The sequence below is a fragment of the Glandiceps talaboti genome, chromosome 14 (assembly GCF_964340395.1).
Source record: "Glandiceps talaboti chromosome 14, keGlaTala1.1, whole genome shotgun sequence".
NCBI lineage: Eukaryota > Metazoa > Hemichordata > Enteropneusta > Spengelidae > Glandiceps > Glandiceps talaboti.
The window spans coordinates 17,558,126-17,579,884 of record NC_135562.1 but is presented as its reverse complement, the minus strand read 5'-3'; positions in this window follow the sequence as shown (position 1 = coordinate 17,579,884).

Here is a 21,759-nt window from a genome sequence, read left to right as displayed (position 1 = left end):
TTTGAGAAACATGGACAATTCATGACCTTACATTATGCAAATTTTAACCTATCATCATGACCAGCAGTGAATAACACCAAGAACGCTAACATTTTATATAAACTTACATAAATATTTGCCCCAGTCCCTTACGAGAGGCATTCAAAATAATTTTGACTTTATATATTCTAGTCAGTATGTTTGCAAGTATTGTCGAGAAATCTGCTCCATCTGCCATGCTGTGTTTAAATATTCTATGCATATATTACATATTTATTGTAAAATACAAAACTGAGCTGTATAAAGTACACAGAATGTAGTGGGGACCACAAACATTACTTAAATAACAAAGAACACACACACACACACATACTTGGTCAAAGGTTTAACTCGAACTAAATAAATGGAAATGCAATATTTTTTAGAGCGAAAAAACTGATTTTAATATCAAATGTCTACGACAATAGAGTACCGATTACCAATGACTGGATGTGGCAACTTAAACAATCCACAATCGTTATAATAGTTTCATGTCCTGTGTTGGACCTTGGACTTGGAACTGCCAGTAGGTAACACACAATATACAAGGTTAGACGAATTCGAAGTTGACGGCCACTAATATAACAATGATGAAATGTTCTGTTCGACAATAAAGTTCACAGTCCCGGTAAGAGGGTCAACACGGTTAATGTACAGGGTACATTATTCAATTTCAACTAAACTATATTTATATTTATTTATTAACTGAGGACCATGGACTAGATTAGTCCCTAGCGGACTATATCCATGGTCCTCACCAGGAATATTTTGCTCTTCTTTTTTTGTTTTCTTTTAGTATTAGTGTAATTATTATCTGGAAGTAATATTGTCAGAACTTTTAGCTTATTGACTTATTTGCTTTTCCTGCTCCTCTTTTTTTCTGTTATGTACCCTTTGCACAATTTCTGGTGAAAATAAATATACCAATATGCACGTCATTTAGTCTGTGAACTTTGACGTTTATGATAACATGTAGGCCATGGTTGTATTGAAAAATACATGTTGTCTCTTATCTCTAAAACTGTGAAACATAAGACGTTATACAAGTATCTACCCCCCGTTATATATAGTGAGCTTTCCACTGAGACCTTGAACTTTGACCTTGACAAACAATTGTAAAGTTACAAAGTGAAGCTTTGTCTCTAACATAACTCAAGAAGTTAAAACGAAAACACACAATTCAACTGGTTACACATATAACATCATACGTTAGCTCTCTTTTGTATATACTAACTTTTGACCCTGACCTCCATCTTCAGAGTCAAATAGCATATCGCCCAATAACCTATGACATTTTGGATCTAGAGACACCACTCACATGTCTTAACCTATGTTTCTCAAGGCAAGCTGTAAGACTAGGTGTTAAGCTTTGACCCTGAGCTTCATCTCCAATGTCAATTAGCGAATTCTTCAATAACTTTGGAAGTTTTAGACCTAGCTACATCATTCAATATGCATCGTCACATTGTTAGAGGTAAAGTTGCAATTTCGACGGACTTCTGATCTTGATCTTGAACTTCAACTTCAAGGTCAAATTAATAATTTGCTAAGTACTTTTAAGTTTGTTAATAGGGTGAATATTAAAATTGTTACACTAATATTATAGGGGTAACCATGGTGATAGGATTCTAGGACCATATATCTGAAATCAATTAACAGTACAGTACATGTTATGTTGGATGGTATGTCATCGAATACAGAAGACTTGTTTATATGCTAACTCACAGTCATATCTACCACCAACTCATTTAAAACAAATCATTAAAGACTGGAAAAAGTCAGGTATCTTATTAAAAGGTATAGGTTTAGTCAGTATAAATGTGTCCTCTCGATTAGACATATTAATTCAAATACTGCTACCCGTTGAAGAGTCAGTAATAATCAAAGTCCAGTCCCTCAGGGGTGAAATCGGTTGTTCAGTGTAGCTTAACAAATGCTTACACCTAAGCCTCAGACCCACCTCAATGAATTTGCTAAAATTGCTTCAAACGACACAATGAAGTTCAAATCAGTATGTAGTAGTATGTAGTGCCATGAATATAAAGCCAGTATGTAGTGAGTAAATGGCTCGAAACCACACATGTAAAGTAAAAGAATTTAGTTTTGTTATCCTACATTGAACTATTGATATCGTCCCTTAAAGAGGTTGTGTCAAAAATGGGTGTACAATAGTTATTATTGAAAGACATTGCTGTAGCGTCGAAAGAACATGTACTCTCTATTCTATCACTTCATCCATTTCTGTCCACTGAGATGTTACTCAAAATCAAAGTCAAGACCACTGCCTTCCATCCACTTTTCGTAATTTTCATCAAAATACTCATTTTGAGCCACTGTGAAATGATCCTTCCATCCTCCCACTTTTCCTGATGAAAAGAATAGAATTAAGTAGATGCGATTAGAATAGACTATAATAAAAAAAAAATAGAACAGTCCGAGAATAGAATGGAATGGAATGGAACAAAATAGAATAGAATATAATATAATAGAATAGAATAGAATAGAATAGAATAGAATAGAATAGACAGTGCTGCATTTACAAATCAAGAATTCATTACAATGATATATACGTGTAACCCACTTAATAAAACATCTTATATACAAATATTTTCTTCTAACAAGACTTGAAATCGGTTCTAGTCCTTTGAGCATGGAAACCATATGTAATTCCTCTGACTGTTATCCTATCACTATCGCCCCCTCACCTCAGTAAGTCTGATTATTAGCCATGGTCTTTAACACTGGGACAGCGTACATCATTTCATTAACAATCAGTGCAGTTGTATTATAAGTGCCAAGTCAGGTATGTTTTTCCAACTCTGTCTCGTACTCGCACTTTTCTGACAGCAGATGCTCTCCATTTATCTACTTTTGAATTTGCGAAAACTATAGCATGTTAGAGACTTCATTTACCACCATACTCAGCCTACTGTTTGGATGTACAGCCACATCGTATGATTGGCAATTCTGTACATATATGACCCTAACTTTGGTTTCATTTCGTTATATTTTAGACCTGCAAAAGTGTAGGCTTTGAAATCTACTTTAAATAAACATATTTTGTACAGTGTGAGGGAATTAGCAATAATTGTAGCATTTGTTTTAGTTTTTTGCGATTTCGTCTTTAGTTTTTGAGCATTATTGCCGGGTTTGCACTAGTATTGAGTGCAAACCCAGGGAGAATAAAAAACTTCAAAATAGAAAAATAAAAGAAACACTAATGGTCTCAGTTCGAGCCATTATGCTTACAATTTAGGTCATTTTCTGTGCTTTATCCAACTTTCATTAGATATTCAATTCAAAAGGACAATCCATCTAACAATATCTGGATATTGCATCTAACTTTTCTAACATATTATGCAATGTCGATGAAATGCTGTAAGTAATGTAATGTACGGTTTAGACACGTAAAGTGGTGTGATATGAAATAGGAGTAGCCCTTCAATGTCCTTCCCTAATTCATGTCGTGGTATGCTAATTATCAAGCATTTGCATATCATTTAAATTGCAGTATTGTAAATCTATTAGACTTTTCCGTTAATACTCTTGTTAATTTTATCATTTGTGTAATAACCCATGGTATAATGCATTCTGGGAAATTCCTCTTGGCAACACTTTACTTTCGTTCACTCAGTGTTCAATTGTTGGCAATTCAATTACAGATTCTCTCTCAATAGTTTTTGTTTTATATTTCACCAACTCTAAAAACAACAACATAATAAATGTATTTACCTTTCCTGATGAAAACAGACTCCCCAGGCTCGAAATGAAGGTTCATAGCTTTGGCCGCCAGTTTATGCTCTGGTGGAGGGTTCTTTTTCATCGTCTCAAACGTAGCGAGATGAACGATCTTATCAATCAATTCAGGTGATGGACTTTTACCAATAAACTCAGCAATCGTCTGAACTGAAGTTCTTAAATCCTGGAATGATTACAAATATACCTTGCAAGTTTAGTTGAGCTGCAATCATTAAACAAAATAATACATTTACCAGACAAAGTCATGTATAATGCACACAACTTCATGAAAAGCCTATATAAAGTGTATAAGTATGCCTGGTCTAAAATAAATTAAGATTGAAATGTCTTTCTGTAGATATAAACGAAGAACCAGTATCTCTGTGTATCAAAACTCCAAAAGAATGAGTCTGCACTGCATTCTTTGACAACAATATTACTGATATGAATGTTACTAACATTATACATCCTACACATTTAATGCTGTGGATACTTTGAAATATGCCTTCCTTTTTCACTTGTTCTAGCTCCTGTAATAAAATGAGTGTATGTGTGTATAATACGGTATGTATTTGACAATATATTTACCCGTCGCATATCTTCATATTTCATAAAGAGAATATTTTGTTCATTTCTTCTCTCCCACCATGACAGTACATGTTCATGCCACATACCCTGCTCCACTGCAATACAAAAATAAGTGTGAAATATAAAATGGGGTTAATGGATTTCCAATCTGTATGTATGTATGTATGTATGTATGTATGTATGTATGTATGTATGTATGTACGTCTGAGGAGCCGCACCAAAGGTCATGAAATGAGCTAATAACAATTTTCTTTGTTTGAATCGTTTACATACTTGGTAGTGTTCCGTTTACAAAACCATCAACTGTTTGACAAAATAGTTCACTGTCTTTCTCCACTGTGTGATCCACGGTCAGACATTGAATATTGAAAAATATTGAAACACATACATCTTTTGGGTTTCTTGCAAGGTATATAATCTAGAAAAGAGAAGACGAAAAGTAATATCTAGATGTGAATGTAATTAGACAGAAAGAAATCTCCTTTTAAAGCATTAAAACATTCATTTCATTTGAAATTTTATTCGGATATTTAAAGGGTATAAGTAGGAAATCTTACCTTTGACTCGGGCAGATTACCAGGCAACCAATCAATTTTCATATGCGTTCCAAAGTATCGAGGTGACTGTAGTGTCTCCATATTAAAACATATATCAGGATAACCCAATTTTTTATATGCATAGATGGATGGATGATCATCTTCCTCGGCAGCTATAAGCTCCAAATGACCTCCTCTGGTTTCCTCAGGTATCGATTCGGAATCTTCTACAGTCCCATTATTTAGTAGTAATCTTATAATGTGTTTGATCCAATTTGTTCCTATAAATGTTAATATAATAATTTGTACTGATTGTAATATTTGACATCACACTAGCACACGCAATGTTGAGAGTGAAATGTCACTGGCAGAATTTCAATTAAATCAATTGCAAAATACAAAAAACTCACAGTATAGGCCACACTTTAATTTCTGAGTGCTTATTCATTTCATTGTAAAATATCCCTCATGAACATTCATTGTGCAGCAAACCATGGGCATATTATTTCTGCTGACTCGAGAGTCATACAATGGCCCAAAGCAAAGATACCCTATACAGGCACAAGATAAACTTGATGTTTCTCTGACATCTGAAGTAATTGAAATTGATGTCAAATCGTGAATTTAACAAATGACTCTCCAGAACCCATAGTTTATGAAAAGGGTATTTCTGGAGTGCCATTCCCTGTAATAAGGTATTTTCAGATATGGAACATAATGATTGGCGAAATAGCAACATGAACAGATAAATCGTTAGCCACATATGACAAGGTACACCACACAACAATTTGAACATTTCTTCTACTTTCAAAGACATGGACCTCAACACTACACAGATTATACTGTTTGTTGATGTATGACATTTAAGTGCTACAATCTTATCATAACGGTTACCCCTATTTATAGTAGTGTAGACAAATTGAATGAGGACCCTATGAACAGAACTGTCGAAGTTATTGAGCACATTTGAATTTGACGTTGACGATGAAGTTGAAAGACAGAAGGCTGTCAACATGGTAAGCGTGCAATTTTACCCTGAAGGTGAAGGTCATGATCAAAGCTTAGTGTTTGCCTTGGAATTTTATCTCGATAAACAGAGGTAAAGACATGTGTAAAGTGTCTCTATACACAAAACTTCATAAGATATTGAGGACTTTGCTATGTGACCATGAGGATGGCAGTAAAGATAGAAAAGGAAGCTTATCGTTCACAATATAAGGGGAAACACTTGAAAGGAGTCTGTGTATTCAACCACTCGAGTTATGGCTTTTTAACATTGAAAACATTGTTAAAGGTCAAAACGTAAGGTCTCCTAAGAAATCCTATTATTTGCTAATGTTGAGGGACTTGAACACACTTGAATGGTGTCTTCATATAACAACCTATGCATTTGCTGGACAGATTTGGTAACCATTTTGTCAAAAAGGACAATGTCGAAACATTAAATGAAAGGCATATGCACAGTGTAGTGTATGGCATTTGTGCCAGGTTTGATAAACATTGACTTATGGGTGCCAGAGACTATCATACTTTATATATGGGCGGGTGGATGAACGTGGGGCATTCATATAGCCCCTCCAAGCTGCCCGTTGGGAGCTAAAACCACTCATTACTCAAATTATGGTTGCCATGCATGGAAACCAGTGGTCTAGTTTCAAACTGGTACAGCATTACGTATTAAAAACTTCATTACTTTACTTGTCTAGTCAAGGCAGTTACGAAAGGTGTTAAATTGTGGTGCTCTTCTGTATAGTGAGCGAAGCACGAAGGGCACATGACAGTATTGCATGTATACAACGTTACTTTCAGTGGCGATTCAGAGTGCCTTATCAGAAAACAAATTTGTTGTTGCCGTGGCACCTAAAATGACAATAGTAATTACACTTATTTTCCATGTATTCCCATGTTTCCAAAAGTACAAGATACAATGCAAACAAAAAGAGTTAGATTTGATAATCCAAATATTTGCAAAGTGTCAGATATATTAAAGACTGTCCACGGACAGATCTATGTGTACATGGAAGCATGGACACATGCACTGATTGTCATTAACAATTCATGTAGCCCCACATGGACTGTGCCTGTTAGGTGCTAATAAATAAATAATATGTAAAATAATAACCAAACCAAACCAAACAAAATATCAATATACACGACAAGTGAATTGGATTGTAATATTTAATTCTTACCAGATTTAGGATATGTAATTGAGATCAAATCATCAGGGCGAATTTTCAGCTTCTTTACCTTAGCTCTTGGAAAATGCAATAAAATGAAATCCTTTTCATCCATTGGAAAAAGCCACAAATATGTCCCCCCACAATTATTCTGAAATTGGCAAGAAATAGAAGACACTTTTTGAGATGTTGTTAAGGTAGGGAAAGGAGATAGAAACCTGATACCATGGTATAATTCTGTAATTCGTATTTATATAAGATGGAATATGAGGATAAAAAGTTGTCCAACAGTATAAAAAAAACTTTGACATTAGTCCGGATGTACACTGAATGCCATTGGTAAAGTGTGATGACCAGTAGATTGAAATACAATAGCTGATGGAAATACAGTAAATGTAGTCTTGTTTATTTTTTCATAACTGAAGTAAAGTAAAGCAATGAAAAACGAATTTTGATAGACCATTATGTGCCGTTTCATTTAACCAATAATGTATCAGTCTGATATTGTAGTGAAAATGTACCGATAATATTTCAAAATAACCGATAACGTATCAAGTACCCGTTAATGTAGTAATATATTTAAACCAATAATGTATTTTTTTAAAATCCTGATAATGTTTCAAAATTGAGTAACGTATTACAATTTGGAAATGTTATCTTTCCAGTTATCAAGGTAGAAACAGATGGCATTTTCATGTTGCAGCATGAGACACTGAAAAGATTGTATGAAAATTTGAAACTTGTACTGTTGGGATCTATATCTATACAATTATAATGTAAACAGTACAGTAAAGATCAGGCAATATCTGTTGTAGGTAGCATGACCAATGTTACGTCAGTGCAGAGGACAAATAGCCACGCCTGTACATTTATTCACTTAGAAGTTATATGTATAGGTGATATATAGTCAATGTATGGCATAGAATGCCTGCCAATATTCGAAAATGCAATACTGCAATGACTATATGCAATACCACAATGACTGTATGCAATACTGCAATGACTACATGCGATAATGCGATGACTACATGCGATATGACTACATGAGATGACTACATGCGATATGACTACATGCGATGACTACATGCGATGTGACTACATGATGACTACATGCGATACTGCAATGACTGCATGCGATACTGCAATGACTACATGCGATATGACTACATGAGATGACTACATGCGATATGACTACATGAGATGACTACATGCGATGTGACTACATGAGATGACTACATGCGATGTGACTACATGAGATGACTGGTAACAGGACAATTGCCCCCGAAGGACAACTACCCCCGGACAATTGCCCCCCAGACAACTGCCCCTCGGACTACTGCCCCCGAATGAAAAAAAGCTAGTATTACAGATGAACGGGTTTGTCATTCATTAAAAAGTCACCGTTGGCAACTTAATTACCGCCGCATTTGCGTACATTACACTCAGACCCTAGAACCCCCCCCCCCATTCACACACTCACACAAGAGGTGGACATATCCCAGTCTCAAAGCTCTTCCCTCTACAACTTACTGTCAGATGCTATGAAATTTTATTCACGGGGGTCAGTGACTTTTTGTCGGCCCAATGGAAAAAAAACACTGACACCCCCCCCCTCCCAAGCTGAAGAAACTGACCGGTATATCTGAATGTTTGAGCTCACCAATCAAGTTTCCGATTTGTATTTTCAGTGTGTCATCATACCATGGCATAAAAACTGTCAATGATGTTTATTTAATTGAAAATCAAACATGTATGAACTATGTAGTTTTCTAAATAAAATCTGTGTGTGATAGAACAGCATCTTTTTACTCTCTGAATTACTCTGTGCGAAAACCAAACAGAAAATTGTGGCAACAAAAGTAGGTGTTCAATATTGACGTAAAAAAAATCCGGATATCTCAAAGAAGCAAAGAAAAAAAAAGTTGCCAGCATAGGTGAAGGAGAAAAAAAAATCTAAGGCAAGCAGGTGGGAAAAAAAATAATGACTCTCCACCAATCTTCCAAGCCCCCCCCCCCAGGATATCAAATGGTCTACCCCTAAGAGCCTTAATTGGTTTTCAGGAATATTGAAGGACGGCCTTCCACGATGGTTGGGTGACTTAAGCAGATATGCTCTGTAGCCTTCATCAGAATCGAGTGGACAAAGTTCCTCGATAGCAAAGTGAACGTGACTTACGACGTCCTTGTCAATTATGCCCAAAGTGTCTAAATTAAATGCAAGACGCAGAAGGGTTACACACTTCCGTTGGAAGCCATCAAAGTTTCTATAATTTAGTGATTGCAGGTCTACCAGTAAGGAATGAACACTCGTCTGTAAATTACGGATTATGGAGGCTGTGGTCGACATGGAAGCCATGGGCAGACGCCTACGAAAACAATTCAGACTGAGACAACGGAGACCACGTGTATTGACCGGTTCATTCTTGACCTGTTTCTTCTTGTAAGACAGTACTCCCTAGCATGTTTCATATTAATACTCGCATTATGCATATTGAATAATCTACGAATGGCATAACGTCATTACAAAATCGCTGCATATCATGTCATCATCTCGCATCGCAGTATTGCATGTAGTCATCTCATGTAGTCATCTCATGTAGTCATATCGCATGTAGTCATATCGCATGTAGTCATCTCATGTCATATCGCATGTAGTCATCTCATGTCATATCGCATGTAGTCATCTCATGTAGTCATATCGCATGTAGTCATCTCATGTAGTCATATCGCATGTAGTCATCGCATTATCGCATATAGTCATTGCAGTATTGCATTTTCGAATATTGGCAGGCATTCTACGCCATAGTCAATGATAGGCATACATATGCCCGAACAATATTGGGTGTTAAACAAAATTACGTGTGATAAAGCATTGGTAGGTAAATGTATTTAGGTACCATACATGATCCAAGGCTATGAAAGATTAGGTCTGATCATGCAAAGTGGCGTTAGTAAAGCATCTGATATGCATACATACATACATACATACATACATACATACATACATACATACATGCATACACACATACATACATACATACCATACATACATACATACATACATACATACATACATACATACATACATACATACATACACACATGTACATACACACAAGCACACACGCACACACACACACACACAGACAGACAGACAGACAGACAGACAGACAGACAGACAGACAGGCAGACAGACAGACATACACATACATACATACATACATACATACATACATACATACATACATACATACACGTACATACTAGTTCGGAATTTCTCCCAGCTAATTCACTAGTTGACATTTTCTTATCGGTGATTGTGTATTTTGGTCTACAATGGGGTCTACTTAAGATATGAATGATCTAAAAGGTCTTTGGTCTACTACTGCAGTAGACACATGGTAAACATGGTAGTCTAAGAATGTTTCATTGCTCATGTTTTTAGGACAGTCTCCGTAAGTCTCTCCCTGTACACCCTATTGCACAAGTCAATGTCAACCCCCACCCTCCCCACCTCGGGGCATAGTGGGGGATTTGGAAATTAGTCTTATAAAATTTGTCAAATGCCCCACCCCCTCGGGCAAGACATTCTGGAAAATCCTCACCTAAAACAAGTAAAACTTCCAATATCTCCCCCACCGCATTCAAAAATTCTGACTGACACACAACCACTCTTTTACGTCCGTGAAAATGACTAGGGAGATCAATAAGAGGCAATTGCCCCACCCCTCGGGCATTGTTTCATGGCAAACACAGCCTAATCCCCCACATTTGTCCCGTATCGCCCGAGGTGGGGTCCCTCGGGCATTACATTGACTCGTGCATATCTATGAAGTGTATGGTGGTAGTACTAATTCATAGAAACGTGTTCTGACTTATCAGCCAACTTCTAATTGTGGACACATCCTAATCCTAGACACAAGCATACATGCAGTGTTCAGTTGTCTACAGTGACCACACATACCACACAATTAAACGCATTCACAGCGAGGGGTCAATCTTTGCTATCTGTTTTGTGTATCTGAATGCATAATTTTGTAGTCAGTCTCACCAGACTTTATATTTCGTGAAATCCACTGTACTAGTAATCGCAGGTTACTTTCAACAATGAAGCATAGGCCCTCCACTCTATGAATAAAGCGAGTAGATAGAGAAAGTAGTAAAACATACATTGAAAATGATGTTAATGTTGAAGCCAATAAATCTACGGGTCATGGGTCACAAGGTGACCTACGCGTACATAGGTATGCACTCAATGATATTCATGCAATCACAACATCTAATTTGCATGTATGATCTTTACTACCTATCGCTTACAGTCAATTGAGTGAACTCTGGGGACAATGCACAGTTGCAATATTTTCTCATGCTCCATTTTCGGTGTGTTTGGAGATAATCTCAAAAATAAAATTAAATGCTGCATTTATCTCTATGCTTGCAATATTTGTACTTTCGTAGAGTGTATTTGCATGACCTACATTAATGTTTACAAATTTGTATTGTTGTTATGCAATTTGCTGTACGGATATATGCAAATCAGATGTTTAATGATGAGGTATAATTTTATATCTGTGTCATCTTCAATACAAAGGTCTACGCTTACCTGCTAAGTAGTGCAGTGTGGCAGGAAGTCTCAACTCCTAGCTACTCGGCTGCCCAAGTTTGACAATTCACCCTCGACCTTTCCGATGTATGGACTGTTTAACACGAGGGCGCTTTTCGTTTGATTCAAACAGTTGGTATACCAAGATAAAGCAGGTTTACCTACAATATACACACAGCCATACGCGTGCCTGCGATACGTTGCAAAATGCATGTACCTGTACAGTGTTGTTATGAATTTACGATCATAAATAGTATCATTTTGGTTATGGATATTTTCATCAATATTTCCTCGTCTTGAAAATTCTACAGTGTTGTGGCATACCCGATATCCCGACGATCGGCCGCCATTTTTACCTCCCGTAAGGGTACGGGAGGTATTAAAAGGGGAAGGTGTGTCTGTGTGTCTGTGTGTGTGTCTGTCTGTCTGTCTGGCTGTCTGTCTGTCTGTGTCATCATTTTCTAAAAATCGGCTGGCTTAATTGTAATTAATGTTTAATTAGAGAAATTTGCATATTAATGAAATCAACTAATTAGTATATTCGTATATATCTCTGTGTCTGTCTGCTCGTCCATCCTTCTGTGATCAGCCTCATCTCTGACATTCAATTTCAACTAAACCTGGTACAAATAGCAAACACGGTAGAGTGATTTTTCACGTCATTTAGTTTGTGAACTTTGACGTTTAATAACCTGTAGGCCATGGTTGCACTAAATAATACATTGTCTCTCATCTCTAAGAGTGTGACACATAAGACGTTATACAGGTATCTACCCCACATTATATCGAGTAAGCGTTCAACTGAGACCTCGAACTTTGACAGAGTTAGTTTTCTCTTTATACACTGACTTTTGATCCTGACCTCTATCATCAAAGTCAAGTAGCATATCTTTCAATAACCTATGATGTTTTGGATCTAGGGACACCGCTCACATGTCTTCATCTGTGTTTCTCAAGACAGGCTGTAAGTCTGGGTATTAAGGTTTGACCGTGGCCTTCATCTTCAAGGTAAAACAGCGAATTCTTCAATAACCCTAGAAGTTTTATACCAAGAGACATCATACAATTTGACTCCAACATTGCTAGAAGTAGGGTTACAAATTTAAGGTACTTATGACTGAACATCAACTTAAAGGACAAACTTAAAATTCACTAAGTAACTTTAATGTTTATTAATTTTGTTACACGATACATGATGTGTTGGATGGTATGTCATCGAATACAGAAGACTGGTTATGCTAATTATAACTACTGAAATTCAACAGTCATATTTACTACCAACTCATTAAAAAAACACATTCAAGACTGGAAAAAGTCAGGTATGTTATTAAAAGGTATAGTTTAAGTGCCAGTATAAATGTGTCCTCGATTTGGTATATGAATTCAAAGATTACTATAAATTGAAGATTCCCTTAAATCAAAGTCCAGTTCCTAAAGGGGGTGAGATCAATAGTTCCATGTAGGTAGTGAATTGTTATACTTCGGCCTCAGACCCCCCCCCCCTAACTGAATTGACCAAAATTGGAAATTGCTTTAAACCACACAATCAATTTCAAATCTGTATGTAGTAGCATGTAGTGCTATGAATATAAAGCCATTATGAAGTAAATTTTACTATAGCAAGAATTCTTCCATTTCTCATTTTGACAACATTTTGTAAAAATCAATTTTGTTGTATGACAACTAAAAGTGCTCAAATTCCCACCCACAAAGTAAAGAATTTAGTTTTTTGTCCTACAATGAACTATTGATCTCGTCCCTTAAAGAGGTTGTGTCATGTACTATAGTTGTTTTTGTTTCTGCAATTTGATTTTATTGAAAAACATTGCTTTAGTCTAAAAATAAGATGTCCTGTCCAGTCAGTTCCACCATTTCTGTCCACTGAGCTGTTACTCAAAATCAAAGTCAAGACCACTGCCTTCCATCCACTTTTTGTAATTCTCGTCAAAATACTCATTTTGTGCCACAGTGAAATGATCCTTCCATCCTCCAACTTTTCCTGACGAATAGAAGTATATGCGATTGGAATAGAATAGAATAGAATAGAATAGAATAGAATAGAATAGAATAGAATAGAATAGAATAGAATACGATAAAATAAAATAAAGAATAGAATAGCATAGAATAACAATAGAATTGAATGGAATAGAATAGAATAATATAGAATAGAATAGAATAGAATAGAATAGAATAGAGGTGAATTGAAGTGAATGGAATGGAATGAAATCGCATAGAATAGAATTGAATTGAAAAGAATAGAATAGAATAGAATATAATAGAATAGAATAGAATAGAATAGAATAGAGGTGAATAGAATTTAAGTGAATGGAATGGAATGAAATCGCATAGAATAGAATAGAATAGAATAGAATAGAATAGAATAGAATAGAATAGAATAGAATAGAATAGAATAGAATAGAATAGAATAAAATAAAATAAAATTGGCAGGGCTACATAATTATACCAGTACATTAATTTATTACAATGATATATTTGTTTTTACAAAACTTGATATCTGTTCTTTGAGCCTGGAAATCCTATGACATTTCTTTGATTGCTATGCTACAGCCATATTGTATGATTGACAATTCTGTTCGTTCATATCTGACTCTAACTTTGGTTTTATTTGGTTGTTTTTTAAACCTGCAAAAGTGTAGTGCTTTGAATAAACATAATTTGTACAGTGTGAAGATAGTTGCAATAACTTTTAGTTTTTGAGATTTAGTCTTTAGTTTTTTAGCTTTTCATCGTTCCAGGGTTTGCACGAGTGTTGTGTGCCAACCCACACAGTATAAAAACCTCAAAATAGAAAAATAAAAGGTAAAAAAAAAAAAAATACTAATGCTCTAATTTTGAGACATTATTCTTAAAATTAATGTCATGTTATCCAATTTTCATTTGATATTTAATACAAAAGCATAATTTTCTAGCAATATCTCGATATTGTACCTAACCAGGAAAAGATTACACAAATTCAATGAAATCGTGTAAATAATATGATGTACGGTTTAGACACGTAAAGTAGTGTGACATGAAATTAGATCAAGTCATCCAATGCCCATCCCATTCCGCGGTATGCTAATTATCTTGCATTTGCATATCATTTAATGGCAATATTTTAAATTTATTAGACTTTTGCGCTAAACACTCTTATTAATTGTGTCGTTGTTTTACCCTGAGTCTATTGCATTCAGGGAAATTCCTCTTTCCTGTCGTCCACTCAGTGTTCAATATTGCTAACTCAATTACAGTTTCTCTCTCGATAGATTTGTTCTCTATTTCACCAACTCAAAACAACCATAATAAATGTATTTACCTTTTCTTATGTAAACTGACTCTCCAGGCTCGAAATTAATAAGATTAGTAGCTTTGGCCGTCAGTTTATGCTCTGGTGGAGGGTTCTTTTTCATCGTCTCAAACGTAGCCAGATGAACTATCTTATCAACCAATTCAGGTGATGGACTTTTACCAATAAATTCAGCGATCGTCTGAACTGAAGTTCTTAAATCCTGGAATGATTAAAAATATACCTTGCAAGTTTAGTTGAGCTGCATTCATTAACACAATAAAACATTTGAGACAAAGTCATGTATAATGCGTACAACATTATGAAAATCTATTAAGTATATCTGGTCTGAAATAAAATAACATTGGAACGTCTTTCTTAAAATTTAATCTGTCTTCATCAAAATTCACCAAACGAATAAGACTATATTGCTGATATAAATGTTACCAATATTATACTGTCCTACATATTTAATGTTGTGGATACTTTGAATGATCCCTTCCTTTTTCACTAACATGCAATTGGTCACATAGATTCTAGCCCTAAGTGTGTGTGTGTGTGTGTGTGTGTGTGTGTGTGTGCGTGTTTAATATGATTTGTATTTAACAATATCCCTACCCGACGCATATCTTCATATTTCACAAAGGGAATATTCTGTTCATTTCTTCTCTCCCACCATGACAGTACATGTTCATGCCACATACCCTGCTCCACTGCAAGACAAAAAGTGTGTAATATGAAATGGGGTTAATGGATATCCAATCTGTATGTGTATGTATGTATGTATGTATGTATGTATGTATGTTAGCGTGCGTGCGTGTACATGTATGTACATGTATGTATATGCATGTATGTATGTATGTATGTATGTATGTATGTATGTATGTAAACATCATTTGTCTGTCTGTCTGTCTGTCTGTCTGTCTGTCTGTCTGTCTGTCTGTCGGTGTGTGAGTGTGTGTGTGTCTGTCTGTCTGAGAAATCGAATCAACAGTCATGAAATGAGTTAATAAAATATATTTGTTTAAATCATTTACATACTTGGTAGTATACCATTTATAAAACCATCAACTGTTTGACCAAATAATTCACGATCTTTCTCATCAACTGTGTGATCTGCTGCCAAACATCGAATAAGGAAAAATAATGACACACATACATCTTTTGGGTTTCTTGCAAGGTATATAATCTAGAAAAGAGAAGAAGAAAAGTAATAGGCTGTAATGACTTTCATTACGTCTCGTCCATGTCTGAGAATTATATGTTATTCAATAAAATGTATTCTGATGGTCAACACCCCAAATCAAGTGTACGAACCCTGACCCAGGCAGCCGTCACAAATGAATCTACCCTGTGCGAGCTTATGGGCTTTGCTTAGTTATGATATTATTCCGATATATATATGTAGGTTTTAAGAGAAGCAAACTTTTAGTTGATGAAAATGATATACGAAGTAATGAAATAAAACAAATTATTTTTGTGTTCTCATTCATATAAGGGAGCCATCAGTAACTGAGTAAGTACATTAGTGGGGAGGGCCGGAATGAATGGGGTGGGTCACTTGTTAAAAATGGGTTCTCGTTGGGAGGCCATATTTTAGATAATGGAATTAGGGGATGGTGACATTTTACTTTTGAGTCATCTCTCTTTTCATTATTTTGTGAATTTTACATCACACTACTGCCACCATAGTAGAATAGTAACGTTGTAACAAAACGTATCAATCCAATCGCGTGCACCTGGCAATTCAGTGAATCAATTGGCGACAGGAGTGAGTCACACATGAGTGTATGGTGAACAGTATGATAAGATATTGGTGATAATGTAGTTGAACGGGGATCTCGACTTGGTCTCGTCAATGTGGGAAGTGTGCTCATTTAGTCTTTCGGAGAGTTCTGGCCTTCAGCTCGACCAATTACACCCAAACTCCGGTGTTGATTGAGGCCCCTCTTGTAATTACTGAACGTTTCCTTATGTGTATGATTGGAATATCTGACCTTTGACTTTGGCAGATTATCCGGTAACCAGTCGATTTTCATATGGGTTCCAAAATATCGCGGTGATTTCATAGTCTCCATATTAACACAGATATCAGGATGACCCACTTTTTTAAAAGCATAGGCTGATGGATGGTCATCTTCTTCGGCTGCTAAATACTCCAAATGGCTTCCTCTTGTTTCCTCAGATATTGCTTTGGAATCGTCAACACTCCCATCGTTTAGGAGTAATCTGATAATGTGTTTGATCCAATTTGTCCCTATATCAATAAATATTTTTTTTCAAATCATAATCTACATGAATCGTTTAAAATCAAACATGTGCAAAAACATAGTTGAGAATAAAAGATCCCATCGTGGAGAGAGGAGTACAATCCTCTCCGCAATATTTAAAAACAGAACAAAATAAATCTACATAATGTTTTGCTCACCAGTGTTAAAAAAGTCATTCTTCAGAATGTATATAGCTTCTGTTTTTAATGAATCATTTGCATTATTGTTCGATAAATCAGAAAGAAATACAATCGGCTGATTATAGATTCTGATGAGCATCGTAGGCCATCGAAAGCTGAATGCTGAAAACTTTGAACTGCGTGTGCGTTATAACCTCTGTAAATCATTTGATCGACCAAGCTCGCCAACATGTTTGCTTTATAATATCTATTTAGACATTTATATCGCACAATTATGTCACATGATGAATCCATAATTAGGTGTCGTCATTAGAGTTTTTATGGGCAAGTATTATGGAAATGTGACCGGTCGGCCCACATACGTCAGATTCTATTCAAATTGATGCCACTTTTTTGCACAATTTACGTGCGAATGGGTGTGGCTTAATATCAACAGATTTAAAGAATCATAGCAAACGTGGAAGGACAAGCCAAAATTCAAAAATCAAAATGTCAGTTAGGATAGCGGAAAATAGTGTAGTAGTGTTAGTCCTTCAAGGCATCATGTAGGCTAGGGCTGTGTTAGTCCTTCAATGCTACAGGTAGGTTAGGGCTGTGTTAGTCCTTCGATGCTACAGGTAGGTTAGGGCTGTGTTAGTCCTTCAAGGCTACAGGTAGGCTAGGGCTGTGTTAGTCCTTCAAGGCTACAGGTAGGCTAGGGCTGTGTTTGTCCTTCAAGGCTACAGGTAGGCTAGGGCTGTGTTAGTCCTTCAAGGCTACAGGTAGGCTAGGGCTGTGTTTGTCCTTCAAGGCTACAGGTAGGCTAGGGCTGTGTTAGTCCTTCAAGGCTACAGGTAGGCTAGGGCTGTGTTAGTCCTTCAAAGCTACAAGTAGCGGCTAGGGCTGTGTTAGTCCTTCAAGGCTATAGGTAGGCTAGGGCTCTGCCTGTTATGTGCTTATAAACAAAAGTAATTAAATATAATAACCTGGATACATAGCAAAATATCAAAAATAATTAAATAATAAGATTGTAATATTTGATTCTTACCAGATTTAGGATATGTAATTGAGATCAGATCATCAGGGTGTATTTTCAGCTTCTTTATTTTTTCTCTTGGGTGACACAATAAAATGAAATCATTGTCATCCATTGCAAAGGTCTTAACTATATATGATCTACCAAAATTGTTCTAGATCTGAAATAGACAAGACGAAAGGATAGGATGTAAGTTTGTGATGTGTAATTAATCTACAGGATGTCCCGCTACCATGATATAATTCGAAAAAATGGTCACTGGGTGATGCATAATCAGTCATGGAATAGAAAGGAAAATTGTCCGACAAGCCTTAACTACTATACTGTCGTACATTGTATATTACTGCCTGTTTCGTGTTATCGTTCATTGGTTCCGTATTGACACAAAATACACAGAAACCAATAAGGAACTGTCAATTGTACAGTTAAAGAGCATATCGTTAGTTAAGTTTATTTCAAATGCTAAGGCCTCGGCCCATCGCACAAAACATTTTACATAACGTTTTGTCTATGTACGTTAAATTTTCAAAACCATTTAAACTAGAAGCAGATAAGTGGACGTGAATGTTTGATGTCTACATTTGATGTTGCACTTGTCTTCAATTAAATTTGACAAAATTTACAAGAAATTGCATTCATTAGATCTCTTGATATCTTTTAGGTGAAACGTGCAATTTCTAATTGGTGCCAGCGTTGTTATTATAAAACATAGCCAATGAAAGGTAACAGTAAACTGGACGGAAACCAGGTGTAAACCGGATGTCTTCCTTACGGTACGATGAACAATTGGTTAGAAGACAGTTACTATATAATTATGCTTGTTTACATTAATGTAAAATCATGCCATTACAACTGAACTGGTTCAAACAGATTAGATTACTTAGGTGCCATTGCAATGGAAATCGATCCATTACTTGACCATATGCTATTCTCAAACAAATACTGGACTCAGTAAGCCACTGGTGTCCTTTGCACTAACTGAGCGACGTTTTGAAAGGGTACAACTAAAGGTTGTTTGATTCACAATGACGTAGTGTAGCGTAGACTACACTTTCCATACAACTCCGATCTTGATTGTGAATCCTTAGAATTCATATTGCTGTTGAAAGATAGCCTAAAGGTAGATGACAAACTATTTAATGATTCATTCAAACACAATATAACGACCGCTTTACATATAACCTCTCTACTTGACATGGCTTTTATAAGCTTTGTTCAAGTAATTCTGTCAATTCCATACTATAATATCAAATTTAAACTTTAGTATTTCGTGTACCCTTAAGCCTTATTTCGTACTCAATACATATACATAATTTTGTCCACATGTGTAGAATTTGAATGCAGTCTATGATTTAGTGTACTTTCTCCTGGCGTTACGCTGTTGAATACACTTTTTTTAAAGGCTTTGTCCATCCAAATTCATACAGTCTACCCTTGAATCTGTGCTTTCAGATCTGGGCAAAATAATGTCATATCTCTACCATGGTCAATTATTATTGGTGATCTTTAGGTTTAGACTTACGTGATACGTGTAGTGGTATGCCTCTTCTCCTGCCCGATCCGAAGGTGACCTCGGTCCTTCACCTTTGTGACGTCATTTGTATATTAACAATGAGACGACACTTAAACAGTTAAACCGTTTTATTACCATATTCAAGCATTGTAAGACTTTAAATTATGTCTATGGTTTGATATTTTATGCCTCTAAATCGCCTCCTACACTGTCTTTTTGCATTTGTGTTCACCTTTGGAGTTGTCTCCTTCCAATCAGTAGCAATCAAGGTGATAATTGTCTTTCCCCCAAAACAAGATGTAAGGTGTCTGGCTAAGTACCTCCCTGTATAAGTTAGATCTAATTAGATCTTTACACATCCTGTGTAAAGTAATCTCGTCTAAAAGTGCAGACAATCCACTTGCCATGAATGACTTCTATGTACATGCAACTGAACAAATTAGAAGATGGTCATCTGATGCTGATGGACTCTTTGTAGGTTCTGAGACATTATGGCCGGATAGCCATTGTGCCAAACTTGATTCATACATGGTAAAAGTCAGGGAACAACATGAAACAGATGGACTAGTCAAAGCACTCCTATAGAATTTAGTTTTTTTTATCCTACATTGAACTATTGATATCACCCCTAATGGACTGGAATTTGATTTTAGTGACTCTTTAATGGGTAGCAGTACCTAATTGAGGGTACACTCATACTGACACTAAAATTATACCTTTTAATTACATACCTGATTTTTTTTAAAAATGTGTTGGTAATAAATATGACTTTTGAATTTCCGTAGTTTGCATAGCAAGTCTACTGTATTCGAAGACATACTATCCAACACAACATGTATTGTGCTCTGGATTGACTTCAGACATATGGTCCTATGATCTTATCAACACGGTTACCCCTTGTAACATTTGAATAGTGACCCTATTAATACACTTTTAAAAATTTACTTAGGAAATTGTTAATTTGTCCTTGATGTTGAAGTTCAAAGTCAAAATTGCAACATTACCACTAACAATGTGAGGGTACATATAATGGATGACGTCTCTAGATATAAAACGTCCAAAGTCATTGAACAATTCGCTGTTTGACCTTTCTTGAAGATGAAGGTCAGGGTCAAAGCGTAACAACCAGCCTTACAGCTTGTCTTGAGAAACATAGGTGTGTTACCTACTGGCAGTTCCAAGTCCAAGGACCAACACACGACATACAACTATTATATCGAACCTCGTGGATTGTTTAAGTTGCCACATCCAGTCATCAGTAATTTGTGCTCTATTGTCTTAGACATTTGTTAGTAAAATCAGCCTTTTCGCTGTATGTATGTATGTATGTATGTATATGTATGTATGTATGTATGTATGTATGTATGTATGTATGTATGTATGTATGTATGTATGTATGTATGCATGCATGCATGCATGTATGTATGTATGTATGTATGTATGTATGTATGTATGTATGCATGTATGCATGCATGCATGCATGTATGTATGTATGTATGTATGCATGTATGTATGTATGTATGCATGTATGTATGTATGTATGCATGCATGTATGTATGTATGTATGTATGTATGTATGTATGTATGTATGTATGTATGTATGTATGCATGCATGCATGCATGTATGTATGTATGTATGTATGTATGTATGTATGTATGTATGTATGTATGTATGTATGTATGTACGCACGTGTGTATGTGTGTATGTATGTATGTATGTATGTATGTATGTATGTATGTATGTATGTATGTATGTACGCACGTGTGTATGTATGTATGTATGTATGTATGTATGTATGTATGTATGTATGTATGTATGTATGTACACACGTATGTATGTACACACGTATGTTTGTGTGTATGTACGTATGTGTG